The sequence below is a fragment of the Taudactylus pleione genome, unplaced genomic scaffold, assembly GCF_031769625.1.
Source record: "Taudactylus pleione unplaced genomic scaffold, aTauple2 ptg001990l, whole genome shotgun sequence".
Taxonomy (NCBI): Eukaryota; Metazoa; Chordata; class Amphibia; order Anura; family Myobatrachidae; genus Taudactylus; species Taudactylus pleione.
In genome coordinates, this window is record NW_028286386.1 from 3,411,541 (window position 1) to 3,438,797 (window position 27,257).

General features: G+C 40.9%; 1 protein-coding gene across 3 annotated transcripts in view; it reads right to left on the bottom strand.

Annotated features, from left to right (window-relative positions):
• The window catches only part of UNC5A (unc-5 netrin receptor A), a 335,992-nt gene that overhangs the window by 234,069 nt on the left and 74,666 nt on the right, over positions 1–27,257 (bottom strand). The gene's annotated exons all lie outside the window — the stretch shown is intronic.

The following is a 27,257-nucleotide window of genomic DNA, read 5'->3' on the forward strand; positions in this document are numbered from 1 at the left end:
CTCTGTGGAAACTATAAGATGATCTGTTTGTAATTGGTAGACTATTTATATTTATTTCTACCTATGTTTAAGGACCAATATTATGAGTGGACCTTTTCTTCTGTTATTATTACTCTTTTTCAGGCTTATTCTATGATATTTGTGTCTAATAACACAGCGAGACAGGTACAATTATTTCATTTACATACATAGGGAGGTACAGTGGTGTTGATGGAGATTCCTTAACAATACAATCTCCATTGCTGTTGACTACATTTGTGTATTTATTATTGTTTATATATTTTCGCAGCAGACCTATTAATTGTTGTGTATAAACAAGTTTTTATAACTGATCTACCACACTGATGATTACCAATATGTGAAGGGTGGATACGCAAATATAAGGAGTCTGAATACCCTAGTTTTTTAAGTGAGTACAAATAAAAGGTATGTTTTAATTGAATCCATAACCTTTTACTTTACTTTACATACATTTAAAAAATGAGTGCCCCAAAAAAGGATTTTTTTCTTCTTTAGCCCTTGCTAAACACCCCATACTACAAAAAGAGAAGTATCAGCTGTGCAGAGAAGACTGTGCTGCAGTCTGAGGGGATGCAGTCAGGATACCAGCAAGCACAATCCCGCTGGCGATATCCCGACACTTACATCCCGACATGGGACTAAAGATAGGCGTCGAAATCCCAATGCCTATCATTAGCCCCACTACGGAATCCTGACACCCGGCTGATAAAGCTGGATAATTGGCTGAGACAGAATCTGTTTATAAGTAAATCTGCACAAAGCCATTTTGCAAATGGCAACAAGACGCCATTTTGCGACTGGCCACCCAGCGCCATTTTAGCGAATCTCACACATTATAAGTACATACGGCGATGCTATTATTTAGCGTCGGGCGATTCCCACACAATAGAAAGATGTTAAAAGTCCTATTATATAAATACCGACAGTTACTAAAACATATAATATGATCAACCCTGCAAAACACGTATCACGATGTACTCCACAAAACACGTAGTCACACAACGCTAACTAGCGTCTTTTCTCAATACCCCAATACTTACACAGTGCACACTTACATAAAAAGGTTCCCTAGCATTAAGGTTAATATTTAAGGTTTTATTCATTATCAGTAATGTTGTGAAACACATTATTTGATATCTAAGGTTTAGTATATGATAAGCAGACTGTGTTTGGTGTAATTCTAAACCACTGTGTGTTTGCAGATTTCCGTTTTCATCGGTGAGGAGATCTCAACATGTGTCTGCAAATTATGGATCATAGAAAGTTAGGCATTAAAATGTATCCTGTAATGCAGTCAGGTTAGATTTGTTATGCAGCGGGAAAATGGACACAAAGAGCTGTTGGAGGCTGGACTGTGACCATACGAATTGACCTATGAACTGTACTGTAACAGAAGAACTAAGAAGAAGAACCAATGGAATCATGCCAACCTATTCTATTGTATTGCCTATCTCTGTAAGAGTATATATGTGGGCTCTCTGAAACTAGATGCTAGTAATCCTTTCTTTGCTGTTGACGGAGGTTTCATCTTTGATGCCGGGATTTGGATCCAGAGCGCGTGCGTATGTAACGACTGTATCTTGTGACTGTATAATTTGTTTGTGCTAATTGTAATTTAGATCACAGCGTGTAACTATCTGCTTTTATGGTGAATAATAACTTTTTGTGCTTTGGAACCACAATCAAAGTCTGAAAGCAATTATTTCTTGTGCGACTAATAATGCTAAACAGCAACAATTTTAGTGTATAGATAGGAAGGAATCGATATGGCATACCGAACGAAGGTATGCCTGGTGTCATAGCGTCTAACCACAGGGAAGGGGGGGAGTTAGGTTTAGGGACCCCTGGGGGAACTTAGGGTTAGGCATGCCCCGGGAAGGTTAGGGTAGGGGAAAGGGGGTTAGGCACCACTAGGGGAGTTACGGTTAGGCACCCCCCTGGGAGGGTTAGGTTTAGGGTGTGGGGAGGGGGGGTTAGGTTTAGGCACTAGGGGGGAGGTTAGGGTTAGGCACCCCTAAGGGAGGGTTAGGGTTAGGGGGGAGAGGGGAGGGTTAGGGTACTTACCATCAGCTGTTGGGAATTCGACCCACCATGCTGCCACTGTCGGTATTTGATCCAGCAGCTAAACAGCCGCCGGCATTACATACCGATTCTGTCTGGGGATGGTCCCAGGACTGGCTGCTGCACAAAGACTTAATGAAGTGGGAGATTTAGATCAGGTGTACAAGTGGAAGTGGCCCTGTTCAGTATTTATAGTGGCACATGTATAACTAACAAAAACTTTATACTAGTTATAAATGTATATACCTCCATCCATCAAACATCTGTGAGTTTCCTGCTCTGAGACAAGCTGTATAAAAGTAGATCACTGGATTAGACAATATAAAGCAATGATAAGCAACTGTATCAAAGCAGTGATAAGCAACTGTAAATATATGTCTATATATGTGTGTATATATATATATATATATATATTATATATATATATTTATTAGGGATGTGCAGGCTCGGATTGGTTCGGTTTTGCATGCCAGGTTCGGATTTTTTCCCTCCAAAAAATGGGACTCAGAAAGAGGCAAAATGTCATCTTTCATGGCCAAACATCATCATTCCTGGACTTTTGTTCGCCCATGACATCCTTGCAAGTTTCTCTAAAAAAATTATTTTAAGGAGCAGATCGGTGTCGGAGAGAGCTCAGGCCCAGTATCGTACCTAGGGCCCCATGGGTTCTTAATCCAACTCTGGCTCCAAGAAATATAGTACAGTACATCTGTCCCCTCTTCATTCCTTCACTCACCCTCGCAGATATTCCACTGCTGCATGCGCCCCCTCCCTTTTTCTATTATCTATTTTCACTTTTTTCCCCTTCTGAATGTGCAAAAAGATCCAAAGTGTCATACGATGACCTTTAACAAACACCTTGAAAATGTGCAACCACTTGTTAAGATTTTTATTGCACTAATAGACAATTTCCATATGGTTCTAATTTGTTCTTTTGTATGTGTCACATTTCCTCTTAATGTCCCACCATGAGATTAAATATCAGACTGTAAAAAAGTGTCGTTTTTCTGGTAAATGGACTTTGTGATAACATTTCCATCCGTTAGGTGCAAACTAGTTTTATGCATTGAGATGTTCCACTCTAACCTGTGTTAGCAAGTGGGAAAAATCTCTGTGTAAATAAATTATTGCCTCTGATTATAAACGGTACTATTTGTAACAAATATTAAATTAAGGATTGATAGGAAAAAATAGATTCCAAAATGGATTTGGACATTGATTAGTTCACTTCAGTACATTCTGAGTTTTGGTTTACACATTCAAATGGATCACTTATTTTAAGCCACTCATCGCCATGTGCCTCTATCCATGAGACACAAACATGGAGCAAGCACTATGGGAGTGGGCAAGTTTAATATGGTGCACTCTGGTACATTGCTTTCAGTCAGTCTTCCTTTCGGACCCTGTATGGCAGGATCAATCCATCCATTCTAAATATTTCTACAGTACTCTTCTTTTTTTCTGTCATTACATACTTTCATGGCTTAGAAATGTGTCACTCTACCTCCTAAATGTCATATTGTAGCATCTAGCCCAGTGAATCCCAAACTTTCTTTATTCACGGTGCCGTAGAGTATCAGAGTATCAGCATTTTTTCATGACCCCCCCAGGCTACAATTTTCTTATTGAGAAATTCTGCAAAAATGTATAAATTAAGAAGATTGTGCTTATATGTCATCCTTAGGTACAGTTATGTGCTGGTGGACAGAGTTGCGCTTAGCAGCCACCAGCACTGGTTTTGTCTATCACATGAACCATACAGTATTTAATTTGACCCAATGCTGGACCACTATCACGTGGCACCCCTGCAGGTGCCCCGAGGCACCCAGTGTGGGAACCATTCATCTAGCCAATCATTTTTGATTTTTTTTTTTACTTACTTTGGTGGTGTGTGATGTCACTATGTTAATTGGCATCAAAAAGTCTATAAAATGCAGGTTTATTTTTATACACAAAATATATTTAGTCGGATTACACTACTACTGGACAGAACAGTGGCACAATGGCTAGCATTGTTGCTTTGTAGCACTGAGACTGCATTAAATTCCACCTGGGTGCTGTCTATGTTGTGTGTTTTTAGGGGTTACTACTATAGGCATCCTTTATGCACTTCAGATTCTTGCAGTCCAAAAACAAATTGGTAAGTAGAATGGCTTCTACATAAATATCTTGGCAGTAAACACATTAATAAAATAAAATAAAAAATGTCATTCTAAGGTAAATTTAAATAGTAGGGGTTAATTTTCATACACATTTTGTTATCTTACAAGGCACAAAAATAAAAAATCTACATAAAAAAAAATTCTCTGTGTCAATGTCTTTAGTTTAATTATTTCTAATTTGTTAAAAATGATACATCCAACCGAAAAATAAAAAGCAAAATACTAAACTAAAAATTAAACAGTTTCATTCTTAATTAATGGTGCTAGATAGTAGATTTTTTTTTGTCTTGCTAGGCCAAGAGTTTAAAATGTCAGTGTACAATCAGTGCTTGAAGTGGGCTTGTATACAATGGTATAATATTCTTCCTTCTCTATCTTTCTAACTTGTGATTTGGTGATCAATGGTCACATTCGTATTGGTCTTCAATGTTGAGGCCATAGAGGCTGAGTTTATTTACATTAGTCTCAGTGAATTTTTGGTCTCCAGAAAAATGGCTGTCGCTTGTATGACTAAGCAATAGAGATAAACTGTAAAGTGAAGTTATTTTACCTCAAACCTATGTTAGATGTCAGCTAATTTCTCCCTCTGCTGCTTCTTCGTTCGCAGCAGTGGTGCAGGAGGTGTCTTAGGTAAAAAGCCACCCACTGCTGGTTTCTGTGATCTGCTGGTGTGTCTAAAGACACAGCATCAGATCAACTGCGTGAACAAGGACATCTGAGTAACCCTCATGTTAGTCAGGATGTCTGGAAATATCACACTGCCATGGCCAGTGAAGCTGCATCCAAGGACTCAGCCATTGGCTTCGGCATGCTCAGAAAACAGAGCCGACATGCCCTCCTTTTCTGGAGCACTCACTGTTGCCGCCTCCAGTAGCCAGTAGCACGTCACTCATCCTGCAGCTTTTGGGCACTATGAACCATTCTGGATATTTTATAACACAAGATAGGGGATTTTCTTTGTATGTATTTATTCCCTATACCTTGTAAGTGTATATGTAAGATACAGTCCTTATTAAGGGCTGTAAACTGTACTTGGAAATTGTATTTTATTTTTTTCTGGCATAAGATACTGCAAATCAAATGACTGCAATTATTTTGAACATTTAGTTTTCTATAAATACATTAGCATATTGATGTGGACCAGAGCAACACAATGGCACCTACAAATTGTCAGTGAATATATTATACAAAACATTAACATACCATAATTAGCTAATGTTTCTGTAGTCCACAAAGGCCAGTTAACTCTTACACTATGACGTGCATGCATTTGCAGTGAAGCTGTATCTTGTCTAGTGAAGAGAGGTGGTGGTAATTTTGTACTGCTTTTATGTAGCCACATGTTTTAATGATCTGTAAATAGTTGGGGACAAATGATTTTTGTAGTTTATACCAAGCTTAATTCCCCTGGTTCTCATCTCCAAAGTGTCCCATGCTCTGGGTGTATTTATCAGAAGATTTAAGAATTGAGGTTGAGCAATGTATAAGCAGACAAAAACTGTTGGTGACTGGAGAGATGCTGCATTGTACAGGGTTAAAGTCTTAACAAGCAGGTAAAGTCACTTTTGTACGTTAACATAAATCAAAGCTGTTACTAAACAGCATTGAAACAGACATTGCTTAGAATGATGATGCTTCTCGTTTGCATCACTTAGTTAAAAAGCCAGAGATGATGGCATGTTTGGTTTTCTAGTCTGCTAGGTAACAGTAGGGCTATTTACAGTCTGCTAAATGTAGTATTCATGCACAGGAATATTGCAAGTAATGTCGGCAAATATTGTCTGGCATGACTGATTATATGACTGATATATATATATAGTGTTGGTTCTGAATAATACAAGTCCATGCACGGCACTACTGATGAGAAACTTCTACTTATTAAAGTTTGCTCATCAGTAGTGCCGTGCATGGACTTGTATTATTCAGGACCAACACCGTATTTTAAACAGCACGAGCACACCAAGTTGCACCAACAGCTAAGGAGTGCCGGATTATTGGAGCATATATATATATATATATAATTTCCCGAAAATCCGGCACTCGGTCGTACTGATACAGCTGAGTGTGCTCGTGTAATTTTTAACATATAGTCATTGAGGTCCCGAACAAATCAAGTCCCAACACGGCACTACTGGTACAATATTCTGTATTAATGGTTGTTAATACACATTAATGGTTACATGAAATCCTCAGCATAATGAATAATGCATCCACAGCATAATGTGCAACGTGACGTTTCAGGATCAAAAGACCCCGTCCTCAGGCTGCTGTGGTCTGTAAGTTGCAAATAGCTAATAAACAAGCTTGCTACAACCATTAATACAGAATATTGTACCAGTAGTGCCGTGTTGGGACTTGATTTGTTCGGGACCTCAATGACTATATATATATATATATATATATATATACACATGACTTGATGGACGGACCGGCACTCTGCTAAACAAACAATTTGGTGCTCCTGTGCCCCTTCTGGTGAATAGAATATGGAAGGAAATAGCAGCAGCACTTGGAGACTGTCAAAAAAACTTTAATGTGATCCCTCACATAGCTCCAACATTTCAGGGCTCACACGCCCCCTTGACAAAGGAACATGTGAGCCCCGAAATGTGGGAGCTATGTGAGGGATCACATTAAAGTTTTTTTTACAGTCTCCAAGTGCTGCTGCTATTTCCTTCCACATATATATATATATATATATATATATATATATTTATAATATTATATATATAATCACAAAGGTAGTACATTTGAAGCAAGGGGTCCATATGTGGGAATATGTTTTTAATAGACACTTATGTATCTGAAATGTTTTCATGGTAGTGACCCACTTGGGTCTCATCCAATTTGGCATAGTGATGCTCACAGCAAGCAGCAGGGTCACTTGTGTGTGGTTACCTTTATTCTTTACCTGTTCTAAGATGAGGTAAAGCATATCAATAAAATGGCATGGAGAGGATAGGTAATCATTTCACAGGTTGTATGACAAGGAACTTGCAGGGCTTGTGTATATAACTGCACAGAGAATAGGATGCATCTGAAGTGATAATTACTGTGTAAATATGACACAGTGAATGAATGTAAAAATGAGTCATACCTCACCCCACTGAGAAATAACCTAAGTTAGGACATGTGCTTGTTTTTGTGTTGACCACCTCTCCAGGGTAGGTGCCATCTGTCTAGCTCCAGACAACCCTGTAACATGTTTTCAGTGCAAGCCAACTGGGGACATAACAAGACTTAAATAAGTATTATGCAAACAGCAAAACATTTCTGCCATTTGTACACATACAGTACTGTATGTATAATACTGCTGTCCAAGGTGCTGAAATCAATAGCATGCAGTAAGTCATTATTTTGGGGGGGAACTTTGTATTATTTTTCCTGTTTACATAAAAGAACATTACTAACTCCATAGAATGTGATGTTTAGCTTGTTCTTATTTTATAAAAAAACAAGATCCCAGGGGAGGGGTAACGTAACATAGGGGAAGGGAAGGTATCAGGAGGCATGGATACAGTACGAGTGGAGAGAAAAAAAAGAGTGTCCGGGAAAAGGATGGCAACCAGAGCACCAATAAAGGATTACAAATAATTGATTGTAACAAAGTCATTAAACAATGTAGCAGCATGGCATAAAAATACTGGTCTTTAGCTGTGAGATATGATGTCAAAATCAATGAACAACTAATCTTATATATAAAATTCAATGGACTGTTTGTCTGTCTGGTTATGCATTCTGACACCCCTACACCGATTGGGATGAAACCAACACGAGTTGGTCCTGTTGGATCCTGGCCAGGTTTTAGGGTGGAGGGGGGGTTAGGGTCCTGGTCGGACCTCCTGTCGTGTACACTTGGCAGAACTTTGACCCAGGGAGCCTATTCTGAGCCTTCCACTGGATGGATTTGGACAAAAACTTCAGAATGGTAACATTGGATCCCAGAAGACATACTAGGAGGTTGAGGTCCAGGTCAGACCTCCCGTTGGTGTATGGTGGGCAGAACTTTGACCCTTGGAGCCTTTACTGAGCCTTCCACTGGATGGATTTGGATGAAAACTTCACAGAGGGGTAGCAACTGGTCTGGGATGCCTAATGGAGTGGTTGGGGTCCCAGTTGGACCTCACGGTGGAGTGCACTGGGAAGGCCTTTGACCCAGGGAGCCTGTTCTGGGCCTTCCACTGTATTGATTTGGATGACATCACATAATAAAACTTAATAACTTGAATATTTAAACCCAGGTACTTCAGCTAATTGTATATATACAGTTACTACATTTCCATTTGTCATATACTGACATCCTTTTCCAGAAGTGATAGTAGGAGGTGGACTTGCTACTTTAAGTGCCAGTGATGTGTGAAAGATCCCGAATGTAGCAGGGAATCCTCATAGACACTTTTTACTTTTTCCCTTAATTAAAAGAACCAGATTTGCCCCTGTTGAAGTCCTCATGGACGAAATGCATTGGGTTGTGAATCTATTCATATATCAGAAGAGAGAAACCTGCTGAGAGTGATTCTGGCCCTTTATGGGTTAATAGCAGAATATACAGCGTTGTCTTCTGTTAAATTATTGAAGGAATTGTGTAAACAGTTTTTATGTATTCAAATATTTTTATGTAAAATTTACAAGAAATTTTAATAAATTCATTGTTTATCAAATCTAACAGTGGGCCATTGGGCCATTTTTTGGGTGTCTTTTTGGTGAGTCGGTCTTTTTTTTTCAATTTGGAGCCTATGGAATCTACAATCATCCACACTGAAGTTGGTCCAGTATATTAAAGAGAAAAAGTGATCTTGTCGTGAATGAGACTGTCCTATTAAAGAATCCTATTGGACTTTCTTATTCTGAATCATTTCACGTCTGAAATCCTCCCTTGTCAATTGGTGGTTAATATGAGATATTTAAGTATTTTTATGTATGTATGTACATGTGTATATATATATATATGTATATATATATATACTGTATATATATATTTCTCTGCATGTCTGTTTGTATACCCAGTCTTATTTTATTACAAAGTTAAAAGGACTATGCTGGTGCTATATAAATACATTTTAATATACAGATGTGTCCTTTTTTACTGTGGCCTCAGTCACGACAAATAGCCCCTTTTGGCGCGCCAGGTCCCATGCAACTTTTTTGCTCAAAATGTGCATCTTATTTGCATCAATAAAACAACCGGGAAGGACAGAACTGCATTGCTAGGTTACATTGATCAGTAGGGAGTGCGACATTTGTACATATGTGTGTGACTGGGTCTGAATCTGTGTATAAAGGGCTCCGTTGCGAGCAGCTGCAGCTTTTCCTCACCCCAAGGGCCTGGTTCAGCGGTGTACGCTATACCGAGCGATTATCAGCTATCTGCACATGCGCCTGAGTCGTGCTTTGCATGCATCAAAGTCCATTACCGTAGTCACAAGCAGCGACTCTTTACACGCAGAGTGATTGACAATGAATGGCAATTTGGGGGAGATTATGACCATTTTCGGGGCATGTTGCTGCCTGTATCTGCGATTCCCTACACACAAAACATGGCTCCGGCATCTCAGTTCAAGCGGCCATTCTACGCGATTATAGAGTTACTCAGGACTGCTAACATCGATTGATCTGAGACCGATGCTGCATCTTTGTACGCAGATGCTTGGATCTGCAAAGCCGCAGGTGGGCGTCTCAATACATCTCCCAGGGCCTGCAACATCTGCATATATTCTCATCACAGCAACGGCGGCGGCATTAGCATACAACTCTGAATCAGGCATCAAGTTGTGCTTAGTCTGTGACTATGTATGTGTGTAAAACCAATTTCTGTGTGGTTAAAGTCGCAGCCAAGCGTCTCTAGTACTGAAAGCAGCTTTTAGTTGCATCTGCAATGTACTATAACTAAGATGCAACATTTTAAGAAAAATACAATATGCTACTTCAGTCGGAGCGTCTCAGTTACGCCGCGCGTCTCGCACCATATGGTATAAAGATGCCCAGTAAAGGAGGACCCATCTGTGTGTGTGTATGTGTATATATATATATATATATATACACACACACACAAGTATATGTATGCATATATACATACACACGCACGAACTGCATAACTACTTTTCAACATATACAAAATCATATAGATCCTGTATATGAAGTCTTGTTTTAATGTAAGCTCTCATGAGCAGGGACCTCTTCCCTCATGTGCTTCTATTTACATTTTCTTCTACTCTCTACTCCCCATTAGGGCACCTAACACGTGACTGCCAACTCCCGGCAGCATATTGCGAGTGCTTTAATCACTATTTCAGCAATGTATATAAGTTGTGTCCTTGTCCTGCACTGTAATGTACTGTAAGTTACTTGTTTCTTGTTCACCTATTAGTTCTATGTACTATGTAAGGCGCTGCGGAACACTTGTGGCGCCATATAAATAAAGGATAATAATAATAATTATAATGCTCTTATCTATTAGTAATATGGATCTGTGTTATTTGGTATGTCGGCTTGTACTTTCTTTTTTAGAAAGCTGCACTGTATTACGATAACTGTCTTTTTTTTTTATTTGCTTGAAGTAGCTTGGTTTCACAATGATATATTGTGTCAGTGTGCTTATACATATGGTAGGGAAATTAGCATATCATTAATGATTATGGATACGTAAAAGACATAATTGCACTTGACATTTGCAAATTATCGATTACTCAGTGTTTCTTTTTTTTTCTCCTTACTCACGGTTTGGTTTTGCTTTGATTTTAAAGCTTGCTGTGCAATTGTAAATATTAAATAGAATTGTGACATATAAGACCGGAATGATCTATCTCTGCGCAAACGTAAAAAGAAAAAAAGTTTGAATTGGAAAGGAGAGATTAATATTGAAGTCAAATGTCGTAAAGCTTTAGGCTCTAAACCTGTCAAGTGACATACGACTGAGAGGAATATCATTTTTTTAATGCCAAAAAAGCTCTTAAAAATAAAACCTGACCCCCCTAGATGCCAGTAAAGATTACTGTCAGTCAGAGACATGTTGATTTCTGCTCTGGTTTACAGTTGGTTTATGTGACGTGCAGTCAGTAGCACATGGTAAAAAATAAAGCCACTTGTTTTTTCCTAACCAGTACTGTGCTGATTCGTCCCTGCTGTACAGAAGCTGTTAATGACCTGTCACAGAAGCGGCAGCAGATGGAGCAGGAGAACAGCCCTGTTTGAGGGCACTCTCCTCTGCCTCTAAATTATTAATGCATAAGCCGTCAAATCTTCACTGCAAAACTGTCCAGAATGTAACCTGGAAATATCATAAACCTATCACACAGATACATGAGAAATAATAGCCAAGAAAAATAATAAAGGATTAAAAAACATCTCTCGCTCTACTAGACATTAACTCTATTACACACTGTGGTTACTGTAGGGCTGTTTTTCCCCTCTAAGTAACTAATTTTTTTTTACTGACTTTTGACGCTAATATATGACTATAAATTTATTTATTGACTTTTGACACTAATATATGACTTTTGACACTTAAATGGCCCGGTAACCATGCGGAAACACTAGTTTTCGCATATTTTAGTTACCGGCCGCTCATCATCAGTGGTCCGATAGGACCCCCTGATATTCAGCAAACTCTGAAAACTGAAAGTTTTCGGAGTTTGCTCACGAGAACAAGCGCCATCTTCAGAAGGCGCTTGCTCTTGTAGCCCTACTCCTTCCTATGGGAAGGAGTTCTGGGGATGCGAAGAGGGATCCGAGCGGATTGTTCCACCGCCTTCTCACGGACTCCCCGGCAGCTGTGCACATGCATGACCGCAGGGATTCTAATCTGACCACCAGGATTCTCAGCACTGGCATCCCGTACCCACATGCTAAGGAGACAGGACCGCCAGCGCTGGGAAGAAAAGCACTTCCTCTGGATGCTCTAGGGGGCTTTACAGGCTGCAGTGTGCATTCCAGGAGTGATCACAGGACGTTCCAGGCACCCTGCTAACCAGATGCAGGGACTGTGGGGCAATGATGATGCTGCCCATAGGGCTATGAGCATTGCTCACACACTAATAGTTATGGCCCTGTCCATAATTTCCAGTCCCAAATTTTGATATTTTGCCATCAGCATATACTCTAATTGTGTATATTGAATGCCATTCTCTAATTGTAATTTGTTATCATTTGTTTGAGCCTCATAACACAAAAGGCTTCTGTGTACAGGCCATAAAGTGAGTTGTAGCACAATGAGGTACAGAAAGATAATATTACCTCACAAGACCTTTATTATTCTGCTTTTATACCTAAATTCCGGGTCTGACCCAGAGGTTGGAACAGGGCGCCGACCCTGGATATTCCTGAGTTGGCGCCGTTCACACTGGAGCTGGGTCTGCAGTGACCCGACATTTCCGGCGTTGAAGTGGACGCTTGGAGATGATGTCATCTCCAAGTGCCACTGAAGTCGGACAATCGGCAGGCATGCGGGACGATCCAGGTCATTGTGACCCGGATTGCGCCGTTTACAGTGCAGGGTTGATGAGTCATTCCCGTGTTAAACCCTGCAAGTTACCTGGGTTGGATTGCCGGTCACTCCACCTGGGAATCCAACCCTGTCCCCTTTTACACCAAAGAGCTACCCGGGTTAACCCTGCAATAACCCAGGTTTTAGCTCTGGTGTAAAAGGGGTATTAGAGAGACCTACTCAGCAATAAATTGGCCCTGAAAATGTTTTTGAAAACATTGGTAAGTAATATAATGGTATATATATACACAATAAATGCCCAGTTTACAAAGTTATGATGTAACATTTTGTAATGACAGCTCTGACAGTTCAGCGTTCTGTGTGAATCCAAACTTTTGTTATTTCTAATATCTTTTTAGGTTGTTAAAAATAAAATAAATATGCTCTCTAGTGGGAGGTAGCACGCTTGTTCCATTAACACACAGGGCTGGCTAGTAAATGTCTATGAAACACAGACAAGCTTCCTGTATCTGAGCTCCATGGTTTACTCAGCCAATGGGGTCTTGCTAAGTGATGTATTCTAATTGTTTATATGATCCCATATTTGTGAACTGACGCCGGGTTAACCATGTGGTAATGATCCACAGTCAGGCAAATCATTCTTGAAGGCTTTGGCCTATTAAACCAAAGTTGTTAACATTGCAGCAAATTGAACTATGTACAAGATCAGAGCTGTCTTATGGTTGCACTGCTAAACCTACAGTATGTTTGCTAACAAGGAAGTAATCCTACTTTGCACTCTCCAGATGAAATTGCTTTCCGCGTCTTGCTTGAATCATTGTAAAAATAGTTGCAAAGCCCTTATAATTAATTGCCAATTGGTTGGTTTATGGAGAATGGGAAAATACTTCTTAAAGTTGAAGGACATGCTTTTCTTAACAGTTTTTTTTATAAGCATATAAACAGAAATGTTGACCAATAAATAAAAAGGCGCTATGCCTTGTATTTGTTTCAAGGAGCCACTTCTGATAACCAATATACTTCCTCCTTGTAACCGGGGAAGAGGGGGATATTGTGCGAAAACTGCAGTTTTTAATGAATTGCCCCAGTGGGATTTCTTTTAGCTGTGTCAGACATATTTTGAAAGCATTTTTTAACCACTTTGTTTTAGCTGCCTGTTTTTATACTGAAGGAGTTAATCCTTCTGTTATCAAGAGGTCCCACAGCAAATTATTCACACAGCGCTGCAGAGATTTCTGCCACTGATTAGGCTGAAGGATGTAAGGGCATAGGGAAGAGATAGGTGGGCCTTAAATACATGTTAGGTAATTGCAGGTGCACACCCTTGAATTTATATATCCTGTGTGTGTGTATATGTATATATATATACATATACACACACATACACACACACACACATATATATATATATATGTGTGTATATATATATATATATATATATATATATATATTACATGCACTGCATTCAATATGACAGATAACATGGAAAATGTGCTGCTAATTCTTTTTATTATTAATTATATGGCGGATGTTATTGGAGATAAGTTTTTAAAGGCCCCCATACATCAGAGTTTGATTGCAGCAATCGTGCAATTTGAAATCGATTGTGTATAAAAATCTTTCCCTTTTTCAATCGATTGCAGGTTGCAAAATTGCCACAATCGATTGAAAAAGGGAAAGATTTTTATACACAATCGATTGCAAATTGCACGATTGCTGCAATCAAACTCTGATGTATGGGGGCCTTTTAATGGAGGCTGAAGCCTGCACAAATGACCCAGCTGATTTTGTCACTAAATTCAGGTGATAACTTCACAAATTGCTAACAATCTATATTACCCGCATGCTCTATTGTTACCTGTAGACTTTCATGATCCACAGCTAAAGCATGTTGTTTTGCTGATAAAAATGTGTCTTTTGTATCATCTTACCTCTGGTGACCAGTTGGAAGTGGGAATGTCACTGAAATATAAATCACATATTCCACCTTTGTGTATGTAATAAAATGTGTTGCATTATGTGTGAAATAGTTTTTGTACTATTCAATGTATAAATATGTAATTGCATGTTTTCTACCAAAGAAATAAAGCTGCAGATATCAGAAAGTGTGTGGAAGCATGACAAGGTAAAGGAAGGTATTTATATACAAAGTGGGCCTCAGACTGCACACCCTGGACATATATATCTATATATATTTATATATATATAGATATATATGTATATATATTAGGGATGTGCAGGCTCGGATAGGTTCGAGTTTGCACGTGGAGTTCGGATTTTTCCCTCCAAAAAAACGGAACTCAGAACGAGGCAAAACGTCATCTTACATGGACGAACATCATCATTCCTGGACAAAAGACCAGGAATGATGATGTTCGTCCATGTAAGATGACGTTTTGCCTCGTTCTGAGTTCCGTTTTTTTGGAGGGAAAACTCCGAACTCCACGTGCAAACTCGAACCTATCCGAGCCTGCACATCCCTAATATATATATATATATATATATATATATATATATATATATATTTGGAGATGCTACCTCTGGAGACAATTGATATATACACAAAAAGAAATACAAGTGCACAACTCCAAATTAACTGATTATATATAAATAAATACATTTTTGCAGTAAATAGAGGTTTTTGGCATAATCTTGGCCAAGGTTATGGGCCTACCCACCACATCCGGGTAACCTCTGTAGGGCAGGTCCCTAACATACTAGGGTTCAAATCCAGAGCGCAGGACAGCCCCAAACTAGCTCAGCTAAGCCACCCCAAGGCAACGCTATAAAAAAAAAGTGAAGTGTAAAGGAAATAATTAAGAGCAGCCGCAGCTGCATATAAAGAATACAAATAAAAAAGTGAAATACCCCCAAAAATGAGCCAAAGCTGCACTACACAGTCTACGTATTTTCAGGACTTACCTATATTGTGCCTCTGTTCAGGGTGTGCAGTCTGAGGTCCACTTTCTATATAAAGCCAATCAGTGCATTGCTTTGCACACCTGAAAGCTTGAGACACTATCCACTCAGACTAGCACCCCTACTACATTGGTTTAGAGCAGGGGTGGGGAACCTTTTCAATGCCAAGGGCCATTTGGAAATTTCAAAAATCATTTGCGGGCCATACTAAATTATCAACTTAAAAATGTGCATACAGTCAGGTGAAAAATATATATACAGTCAGGTGAATAAATATTGGGACATTGACAGAATTTTCATATTTTGGCCTCTATTCACCACCACAATGGCTTTGAAATGAAACAAACAAGATGTGCTTTAACTGCAGACTTTCAGATTTAATTTGAGGGTAATTAGATCCAAATCAGGTGAACAGTGTAGGAATTACAACGGTTTCTATATGTGCCTCCCACTTTTTAAGGGGCCAAAGGTAATGGGACTATCAACTCAAAAGCTATTTCATGGACAGGTGTGGGCTATTCCCTCATTATTTCATTATCAATTAAGCAAGTAAAAGGTCTGGAGCTGATCCTAGGTGTGACATTTGCATTTGGAATCAGTTGCTGTCGACTCTCAATATGATATCCAAAGAGCTGTCACTATCAGTGAAGCAAGCCATCATTAGGCTGAAAAAGCAAAACAAACCCATCAGAGAGATAGCAAAAACATTAGGTGTGGCCAAATCAACTGTTTGGAACATTCTTAAAAAGGAAGAATGCACCGGAGAGCTCAGCAACACCAAAAGACCCGGAAGACCACGGAAAATAACTGTGGTGGATGACAGAAGAATTATTTCCCTGGTGAAGAAAAACCCCTTCACAACAGTTGGCAAATCAAGAACACTCTCCAGGAGGTAGGTGTATATGTGTCAAAGTCAACAATCAAGAGAAGACTTCACAAGAGTGAGTATAGAGGGTTCACCACAAGATGTAAACCATTGGTGAGCCACAAAAACAGGAAGACCAGATTAGAGTTTGCCAAACAACATCTAAAAAAGCCATTACATTCTGGAACAACATCCTATGGACAGATGAGACAAAGATCAACTTGTACCAGAGTGATGGAGAAGAGTATGGAGAAAGAAAGGAACTGCTCATGATCCAAAACATACCACCTCATCAGTGAAGCATGGTGTGGTAGTGTCATGGCGTGGGCATGTATGGCTGCAAATGGAACTGGTTCTCTTGTATTTATTGATGATGTGACTGCTGACAAAAGCAGCAGAATGAATTCTGAAGTGTTTCGGGCAATATTATATGCTCATATTCAGTCAAATGCTTCAGAACTCATTGGACGGTGCTTCACAGGGCAGATGGACAATGACCCGAAGAATACTGCAAAAGCAACCAAAGAGTTTTTTAAGGCTAAAAAGCGGAATGTTATGCAATGGCCAAGTCAATCCCCTGACCTGAATCCGATTGAGCATGCATTTCACTTGACGAAGACAAAACTGAAGGGAAAATGCCCCAAGAACAAGCAGGAACTGAAGACATTTGCAGTAGAGGCCTGGCAGAGCATCACCAGGGATGAAACCCAGCATCTGGTGATGTCTATGCATTCCAGACTTCAGGCTGTAATTGCCTGCAAAGGATTTGCAACAAAGTATTAAAAAGTGAAAGTTAGATTTAGGATTGTTTAGTTTGTCCCATTACTTTTGGCCCCTTAAAAAGTGGGAGGCACATATAGAAACCGTTGTAATTCCTACACCGTTCACCTGATTTGGATGTAATTACACTCAAATTAAATCTGAAAGTCTGCAGTTAAAGTACATCTTGTTTGTTTCATTTCAAAGCCATTGTGGTGGTGAATAGAGGCCAAACTATGAAAATTCTGTCAATGTCCCAATATTTATGCACCTGACTGTATATATATATATATATATATATATATATATATATCAAATATACCCACACACTGTATAGCATTACTAAAGCAGAACATTATTAATAATGTCATGTGAACCTAAATGATAACCCAGTTCAGTAATAACAACACACAGCCCCAGGTAAAACACAAGATGTGGCCTACTCACAGTCCAGGTGCTTCTTCTTAGGGGCCCATGATCTCGTGGGTGGTTGTCTTGCAGTCTGTTATGCTCTGTCCAGACTCCAGGCTGGCGTCTGACATGCACAGGATCGGACCCGGCAGGAGAAGGGAGGGTTCCGGCATCACCTTGCTGCATACATGAGCATGGAAGCCTGAGGCACATTGCCTGCCCGTGCGGCGCATGGTACGGCAGCCGCTGGAGGAAAATGGCAGCTCAGCACCACCTTAGGGATCCGTGAAGAGAGCCATCACGTGACCGGGAGGCGGAGGTCATGCTGATAGGTTGAGGAGACGCTAATGCGCGCAGTCATTGGTTGGGAGATGAGGGATGTTACTGGGCCGGGAGCTGCAGCGCACACAGCGCGTCCTGCAATACCTGGTAAGCCACAGCTTGCCGGGCCTGATAAAATGATCTTACGGGCAATATATGGCCCGTAGGCCGGAGGTCCCCATCCCTGGTTTAGAGCATGGAGTCTGGCATAGTAATATGCACACCAGTCAGAGGCACAATATTGGTAAGTCCTGCAAATATTTAGACTGTGTAGTGCTGCTTTGGTACATTTTTGGGGTGTGGGTCCCCCTGGATTGCTTTGGTTGATCTGCCTCAGGGCACCGCAGTATAACACATTTTTCCTTCAACACATTTTAATGCTTCACTGTCTGTTTTTTATATATGTATTTCACTTTTTTATTTTTATTCTTTATATGAAGCTGCGGCTGCTCTTAACTATTTCCTTTACACTTCACTTTTTTTATTATAGCGTTGCCTTGGGGTGGCTTAGCTGGGCTAGTTTGTGGGTGCCCTGCACTCTGGATTTGATCCCTAGTATGTTAGGGACCTGCCCTACAGAGGTTACCCGGATGTGGTGGGTAGGCCCATAACCTTGGCCAAGATTATGCCAAAAACCTCTATTTACTGCAAAATAATTTTTATTTATATATAATCAGTTAATTTGGAGTTGTGTACTTGTATTTCTCTTTGTGTATAAGGCAAAGGAAGGCCCAGCTAAATTATTTTTGTTCATTTTACACCGGAGTGCGCATAGGGGCAAATGCAGGATAGGGGTGTTATATATATATATATATATCCCACATATTCGGACATGCACGCGTACAGTATATATATATATATATATATATATATAAGACACAGGGAGAAATCCTACTATTGCGAATAAAGTCTTTTGATTGAAATGTCCAGAATTAGTCAGTTAAGATATTTGTAGTGCAGCTGCATCCCGGCTCCAAGCCACACAGCGATGACGAAACGCGTTGGGCGTGGCTTACTGACATGGACGTGTGACATCATCCGGTGTTCCCAGAGCCGGCGGTGGTCCACTGAAGCGTTATCTACAGCGTGGATCTTACCAGGATCCGGAGGCCGTCCATGGTGGAGATTGATGTTTTAAGCTTTAATGTATTTGAGCAAATTGCTTTTATTCATATAATCACGAGTGTGCTCTCCTCTCACCTTACAAATATATATTATATATATATATATATATATATATACACACACACATACATATGTCACACTTACATTACACATACAGACCTTGCATCCGCAGGTTGTAGATGGGATGGGGTTGGGACATGGCAGGCTGGCACCATGTTATTAAGTAAAATGCTGCAACTCGCAGGTAAATCGGTAGGGGGTGGGGACACATTATACGATTCTAATGGAATCGCCTCATATTGGCTCCGCTTCCTCCCGATCCGCAAATTGCGGCATTTTGCCACAGGTGGGGCGGGGCTTAATAACATGGTGCCTGTCTCACGTCTGTAGGGGGGGGGGGTTTCTGGGTACTCAGAGACCCCTCCTGCGTGTTCTACTGCTGCGGACGGCACTGGTGCTCACCCACGGCCCCTGTATCTGGCTGGCGGGCCTTGAACGGCAATCTGCAGCCAGAAGTGCTGCTCCAGAATGGCACAAAGCAGTGCCTACAGCCTGCAGTTACTCTTGGCACTGCCAGCTGTGCCTCCTCCGCATGGCGTAATGCGCTCAGGGGGCGTGGCTGGCGCAGGGTGCAGAAAAGCCCTATTACAGCACTGCACACAACATGGGGAGAACATATATACTATACAAAGAACCACTGTGTGGCCTTGATGGATGAGAGTTAGAAAACATAATCCCCATGGCAAAAGTAAAATGTAAGCCTTATGAGCAATTCAAATACTTTCCAAAGGCTAGCAAATGAGATACATCTTCCAATATATTACAATCTCCTCTGCAAATTAGAAATTATGGTGTATATTCACTAAAGTGTTTTTTTTTTAGAAGTGGAGTTGTTGCCCATAGCAACCAGATTATATCTAATATCTTCTAGAACACAGGGTCTCAAACTCAGTTCTCAGGACCCCAAACAGTGCATATTTTCTAGGTCTCCTCACCTGTGGATCTTTTAAAATGTCTCAGTGAGTACTAATTAATACACCTGTGCACCTGCTAGAAGATCGGGAAAACATGAACTGTGTGGGGTCCTGAAGACCGAGTTTGAGAACCTCTGTGCTAGATAAATGATAAGTAGAATCTGATTGGCTGCTATGGGCAAGATCTTCACTTCTAAAAACCTGCACTTTAATATATCCTATGAGCAGCTAATCCTACTGGTCAAAATCCACAAGGAACGGTCTGATCCATCCATTGTCCAGGGCAAAAATTTGTTACAGTTACACCATTTTACCAGCACATTGGACATTATGGCCTAAAGGCTATTACAACTACAGGTTGAGTCTCCCACATCCAAATATTCCGAAATACGGAATATTCCGAAATACGGAATAATTTAAGCATGACTGAGAAAGTGAAACCTTTGCTTTCTGATGGTTCATTGTACACAAACTTTTTTTCAAAGCACAAAAGTATTAAAATACAGTATACAATAACCTTCAGGTTGTGTGTATAAGGTGTATATGAAACATAATTGAATTTCATGTATGTACGCAAACTTTTTTTGATGGTCAAAATTCTTGAAAATATTGTATAAAATGAACTGCAGGCTGTGTGTATAAGGTGTATATAACACATAAATGCATTCTATGTTTGGATTTGGGTCCCATTCCCAAGATATCTCATTATGGTATGTAATTATTCAAAAATACGGAATATTCCGATATCCAAAATACCCCTGGTCCCAAGCATTTTGGATATGGGAGACTCAACCTGTATTGCAATTCTTAAAATATCTCTATTTTTGTTTGTTTATTAAATGGATATCACTTTCTAAAATGCTCCTTGTACATAATATAGTAGTTTACATCACATTATATATTGCAGGTTTGCATTTACGCCAATAGGGTACTGTACTGTCATATTACCGATAATAGTATATTAATGATTACTTAATTATCATCAGGGGCATCGGAATCATTTTATGTTGGAGGGGCAACATAACATCGTTTCTTTGTATCCCAGCACTCTCCTCCATGCCCCTACTATCGTGAAGAAAACTTCAAAGAAATGTGACTTTGAAATTGTCAAGTAATAAGAGATAGGACTAACTAAATGGAATTCTTGATAGTTTTTAAAAAATATAAAAATAAGGTTTGTTGTGAAATTCATTATTTGTATCAAGTGCAATGAGTTTGGAAATGATGTGATGAAACTTATATATTCTGCCTAAAACAACCTTGCATTAACAAATTTTATAAGTTACTGTCATAGCAACTACTGTACCTAGCTGCACTTCTCTAATCCCATTTATTTGTAAAGTATGTGAAAGAGAATTTAATTGAAACACACTTTCAGATATTCTAATGAGAAAGAAAACTCTCTTTTCACCAAAAATAAACAAAATGTCAAATAGCTATAATTTACATAGCTTTAATCAGAGTAAACAGCACTGAAAAATCTTTGCAGAGACAACTAAATTGTTTTGGTATTTAAACTACAATAATAAGGGCATTTCAGTAACATTTTTGCAATTGTATGTGTTTATTTTCTGCTGCTTTATGGAATTCTTGACCAACATTTTAAAAAAAATGTTCTGCTAAATATTTGCCTATGAAATTTGACACGTTTTGGTAGCAAGGTGTTACCCCTCCGACCCCAAGCAAACCACCTAGATGAATATATTGGCCGTCGCCATCCTATCTGCATTCACTTATCAAATGTAGTTCGTAGAATGGCAATTCAAAGCAGAACGCAAAGGTTGTATCACTGGAACGTCGCACTTCTGTGAACTAGCCTTGCACATCGCAAAACTCAATTTGCAAGAAGTATCCCTGTGCATTTGCTCTTCTCTGCCCAGAATGCTTTGCTGCATTTTATCATGGGTCACAAGATGAGCACATTAAGTGGATAGAAGGGAAATTGAAAGGATTGAAAAGGTTGATGAGGAGATATTTATCTTCAGCTGATGCCATTTTGTGGCAGTTCTTAGCGGAGTGGAATTGGCATGCTGGTGACGAAATTAAGGAATGAAAGAGCAATTAAAATCTGAAAAAAAGGAGAAGATTTAAAAGGTAATTTCAGAGAATATTTTAAAAGCTGCAGATATCAAAGGGATACGATGCATTCCCCTGCAGGCCAGCTCCCCGGAGTCATTTATGAATCAAAAAAGTCTTTTTTTTTACAAGCAAAATTAAGTTGCCAGATGTAAGCCAATAAATCCAGCCTTCCACACGACAGGCCAGACACTCCATTAAAATGAAAGATTTTATCTCGCTTTACAACCTTTCTGCCTTGTACCATGACAGCAGGTAATTAAAACAATAAGTGTTTTCTGATGTAGCTTTTGCAAAACAATAAAAAAGAAAAAACTAACTTTTTTTTTCCCTTCTCTCTCTCTCCTCGGCAGCATGTGGGTAACTGTAACGTTTATAGCTTGTTCTATACTCCACCCATGCACTTAATGTTTTCTTAAGAAATGCTGTCAATTAAATAAAGGACTTGTGAGTCCTTAAAAACAGAAAATAAATCAATGTGTTCGTCTTGTAATTATTAAGTTAAATGCAGTAAAAAAAGAATAACATTTGTTTTTCTGACCATGCCTGGTTATGTGAGCTTTGTAACCACAAGAACGACCCACGGAGGTGCCATTGGAAGTCGCATGCACTAATACACTGTTTATGTGTTAAATAAATACATAATAATATTAAAGAAAAGCTCTACCTTAATGTTATATTTCTTACAAAAAACAGCCTATTTCCTTCCTCCAACTAGCATAACCACTATTATTAGGCTTTGTTTATAAAACACCAAGCTTACCTGCTAACAGTTAATACACAAGGTATCAAGGAATCACAATTCCGGGGATGGGGAATGGGGGAAGTGTGTGTGGCGTTATCAGCCACCAATAATAAAGCAGATATTAGATACTACTGTTGGTGTTGGAATAACAAGAGCCCAAGGAGGAAGAAGGGGGGGAGGATTGTATTATAAATCTAAACCAGTGGTTCTCAAACTCGGTCCTCAGGACCCTACACTGTTCACGTTTTCCAGGTCACCCAGCGGGAGCACCGTTGTGTGTTCATTACTCACTGACACATTTTAAAAGATCCACAGGTGGAGCTAATTATTTCACTTCTGTGATTCTGTGAGGAGACCTGGAAAACATGCACTGTTTGGGGTCCTGTGGACCGAGTTTGAGAACCTGTGATCTAAACAATAGAATGGGCTGTTTCAAGTGTCTTTCATTGACACATTATATCAATATATACTAGGTTTATATTCTTCAGTACTAAGGACTCAACACTGAGCCTGTCCCTCACCAGTATATTATGCTGATGGAGGAGAAAATGGCAGAATAATGACATTGTCACGATAATGTGCAATGTCACCGAGTGTCAGCGCTCATAGCACTGCAGATAATAGTGCAGAATCAGTGAATGTATCATGTGCAATCAAAATGCCTCATCTCTCCCATCCTAGCAGCCACTCAGAGGCACCCTTATTTGAATGGAGAGACCCCTCTTTCAAATAATCTGCTCCATTATTAGTTATTCAAATAGAAAAATCCTAGATGCTTAGTGCCTGATTCTGAGGTGGGAGCATACTTGCCTACCCCCCCGATTCGTCTGGGAGCCTCCCGAAAATCGGTTGATGCTCCCGGCCCCCCTGGAAAGGCAGGCAAGCCTCCCAGCGACCGCCGACCCGTCCGCCCCCCCACAGTTACAATAGAAACCCCCGCAGTGGGGGAGGCGGTGACGCGATTTGCGCTGAATCGCGTTTTCGTGGCCCCGTCCCTTGCTTCACAATGTCATTAATCTTGGCATTGTGAAGAGGGAGCATGGCTACGATGATGCGATCGTGCGATCACGCCCCATGCTCCGCCCCCAATGCTGCATCATTGCCGCATCACGCCTCCTTTCTGCCGGGACACGCCCCCTGCCGTGGAAGCCTGACAGCTCTCTCTCGGAAGGAGAGAGCTGAAAGTCGGCAAATATGGGTGGGAGTAAAGCAAAAAAAAGCAGGTAACTGGCAAAACCCACTGCAACATTAACCAATTCTGTAGTACTCACTGAAGCATCTTGACTGCCAGTAGTGGGTTAAGGTGTAAGCAGAGGAGGAGAGGGAGGAGGGGTGTTCCAAGATGGGGGCAGGGCTAAATGGTACATTGTAGAGTCCTCCTGCCTACTGGCATCACAGACGGTGTAATGGTTAGCATTACTGCCTCACAGCACTGAGTTCGTGGGTTCGATTCCCACCATGTGGAGTTTGTACATTCTCCCTGTGCTTGCGTGGGTTTCCTCCGGGTACTCCAGTTTCCTCCCACACTCCAAAAATATACTGATAGGTTAATTGGGTCCCAACAAAAAAAAAGTATATGTGTAGTGTGTGTGTGATAGGGAACATAGATTGTAAGCTCCACTGGGGCAGGGACTGATGTGAATCACCCTCGGCGGGTGACACCCGGGTGCGGCCCGCACCCCCCTTGTGACGCCACTGGTCCCACTTTCCCCAGTGACAACTATAGCAACCAGCAAGGTAAGAGAGCCGGGCCATATTAAGGTTTGTGGGAGCCCCCATACCAACCAGAACACCTGCCCACCATCACCCAAGCCCACCAGATATACTTACTGTTTGGACAATTGGCCCACTGGAGACACTTAAGCAAGCTGTGGACATCTACCCCCCAGCCTGGAAGTCTTTGAATGCTGCTTGTATCTATCCAATCCTGGTGACGTTGCCTGCCGCCAGGCACAAAGAACCACCAAATTGAATATTAATAAAATCTCAATAAATAAAATATACAGTGTGACAATTGTGTAAATCACCCAGAATGAGAGGAAATGTGGTGCACAGGAAAGGGTATTCAATATGGGAGCGAAAAGTCTGTGCTGGACTTTTTGCTCCACATCGGAGATTTTTCAGTTATAAAGTATCGGGCGCTTTATCCCCGTATTCAATATAAAATCTATGAAAACGGGACCTGGCGAAGTGGGATTTGCGATAAACTACGAAATTTTCCTTGGAAAAATTGTAGGACCCCCCTAAAGTTGTAAAAACATGGGGGATCACTATGGGTACCCCCGTTTTAGCCTGCAAATGAAAGTCGGGGATATAAATAGCCGCAGCAGGTGTTTTTTTCCCGACATTGAAGAAGTGTTGCAGAAGAGCACTTAGGTTATTTTTTTCGTTTTTTTAAGTGGTGGTCCCATCAAATTTGGGGTACATGAAAATGGGTACTAGCATATTTTTATGTCCCTAAAATAAGTTTTTAAAAATTCTGCAACTATGCACCTGCCGCTAATAAGTCTATTCTAGAATACACCTGCCGCATACTTGCAGAATAGCCCTGAACCTATTTCCCTATTTTTAAACACTTTTTTCCCTTTTTTTTTCACCCCAATTTTTAAATACATTTTTTGGGGTGTCCCTATTTTTTTTAATTTTTTTTGACACAGTTCTTTTTAAAATGTCATTCCCAGGGGTGCAGGATAATTTTTTTTAAGCCTGCATCCCTAAACCCCAATTCTGCACTTTTTTTCGCCACCTATTCAGTGGTGAAAAGTTATCCCCGTTTTTCTTCAAAGACTTTTCGAACCTGCGAAAAGTCTTTGAAATTGAATACAGTGTAAAACTAAAACCTGCGATAATGACGTCATAGGTGCGATATTAACGCAAAAACTGAGTTTTCGCTCCATATTGAATTCCCCTCAGATTGGAACAATGGGGATATTTCAAAGTACATCAATTTCCAACGAGAAACCTTTAAGACCTCTGTGTTTCTCTGAGAGGGAGAACTGAGGGTCTGATTCAGAGCCACTCGTAAGCGGCCGCTCGTTCGCTCCGAGCGATGTTCGCACATATGCGCATGTGTATGGGTCGTAATGCGCATGCGCCAACCAGTCATTGCGGTCGAAAATCGAGCGCTCGCAAAATAGCGAGTGCCTGCTAATTTGAGTGACATGATGAGGCGTTTGTGGGTGGTAACAGGGGAAGGTGCTTGAAAACGGGGAGTGGTGATCCGAACGCAGGCGTGCCAAACGGTCAAAACGGGCGTTTTAAGGGTGTGCATAATTAACAAAGCAGCGTCATCGACCACGTCACTTGGTTGTTTCTTAGCCTGAACTGGTCGCATGACTGAGGTAGGAAAATGCTACCACAAGAATAGCGAGCAGTTCAGACGCCTTTCGATGTACTCGATTAATCAAATAAATAGCAGAGATGACGTAGGATGCGAGCGGCCAGGGGGCGTCTTTACAAAATAGCGAGTGCATGTTTCGTTCGCTCGCTCAGACATAGAGGCATCAACAGATCGCAAAGAGCGAGCGCTCAATTTATATAGCCAGCCCCTTTTTCTGAACGAGCGAGCGCAAATAGCGTCCGGCTCTGAATCAGGCCCTGAGTCTCATCTCACAGCAGACAGATTTATATTGTACCTCATGCAGTGTGCTCTACCAGTCCCTGCCTCCCTCTGTAACCCTTCTACCGCCGGGCATATCTCTGTCACACACAGTTGGTGGCAGCAGGCATGACACCTCCTCCAGAGTGACCATATTTCTGGGGGGGACTTGCAGCAGGTTAACCAGTGTGTCCTTGCTGGATCTCCTGCAGTGCATGCACAGACCCTTGCCCTGCCCCAGTAGCACCCCAGATACACTGCATGGGAGGTCACTGTGCCAGGCAGGGGCAGTACAGTAATAAAGGATACTATTACCACTCTGAAGTCCTGTTCCCTCCACACAGCGACACAGTCACTCTCAGCAGGGGCATGATAGCGCCGGATCTCCGGCTCCGCACTGCTTGCACAGTGCCGTCATGTGATGTGACCCCATGCTACCTGACACCTATGAGACCACCCCCGTGCCACCCAATGTCAGAAGTTCTAACTGGTAAAGGGGATCCAGGGCCAGTTGCGGAGAACCAACAGATATTGCTGTGCTGGGTTAGAGGCCATGTGTGTGGGGGCCCCCTCCTTCCCTTAATCCGGCACTATAAGAAAGAGTTTAACCATAAGTTTTTGTGTGTTTCTCAAACTCTGCGTGCATGTATGATCCACTGCATGTGTGGCTGTACAGCATATTTGCCTACCCTCCCGATTTGGTCGGGAGCCTCCGAGAAAATCGGGTGCCGCTCCCAACCTCCCGGGAAGGCAGGCAAGTCTCCCGGGCACCAGCGA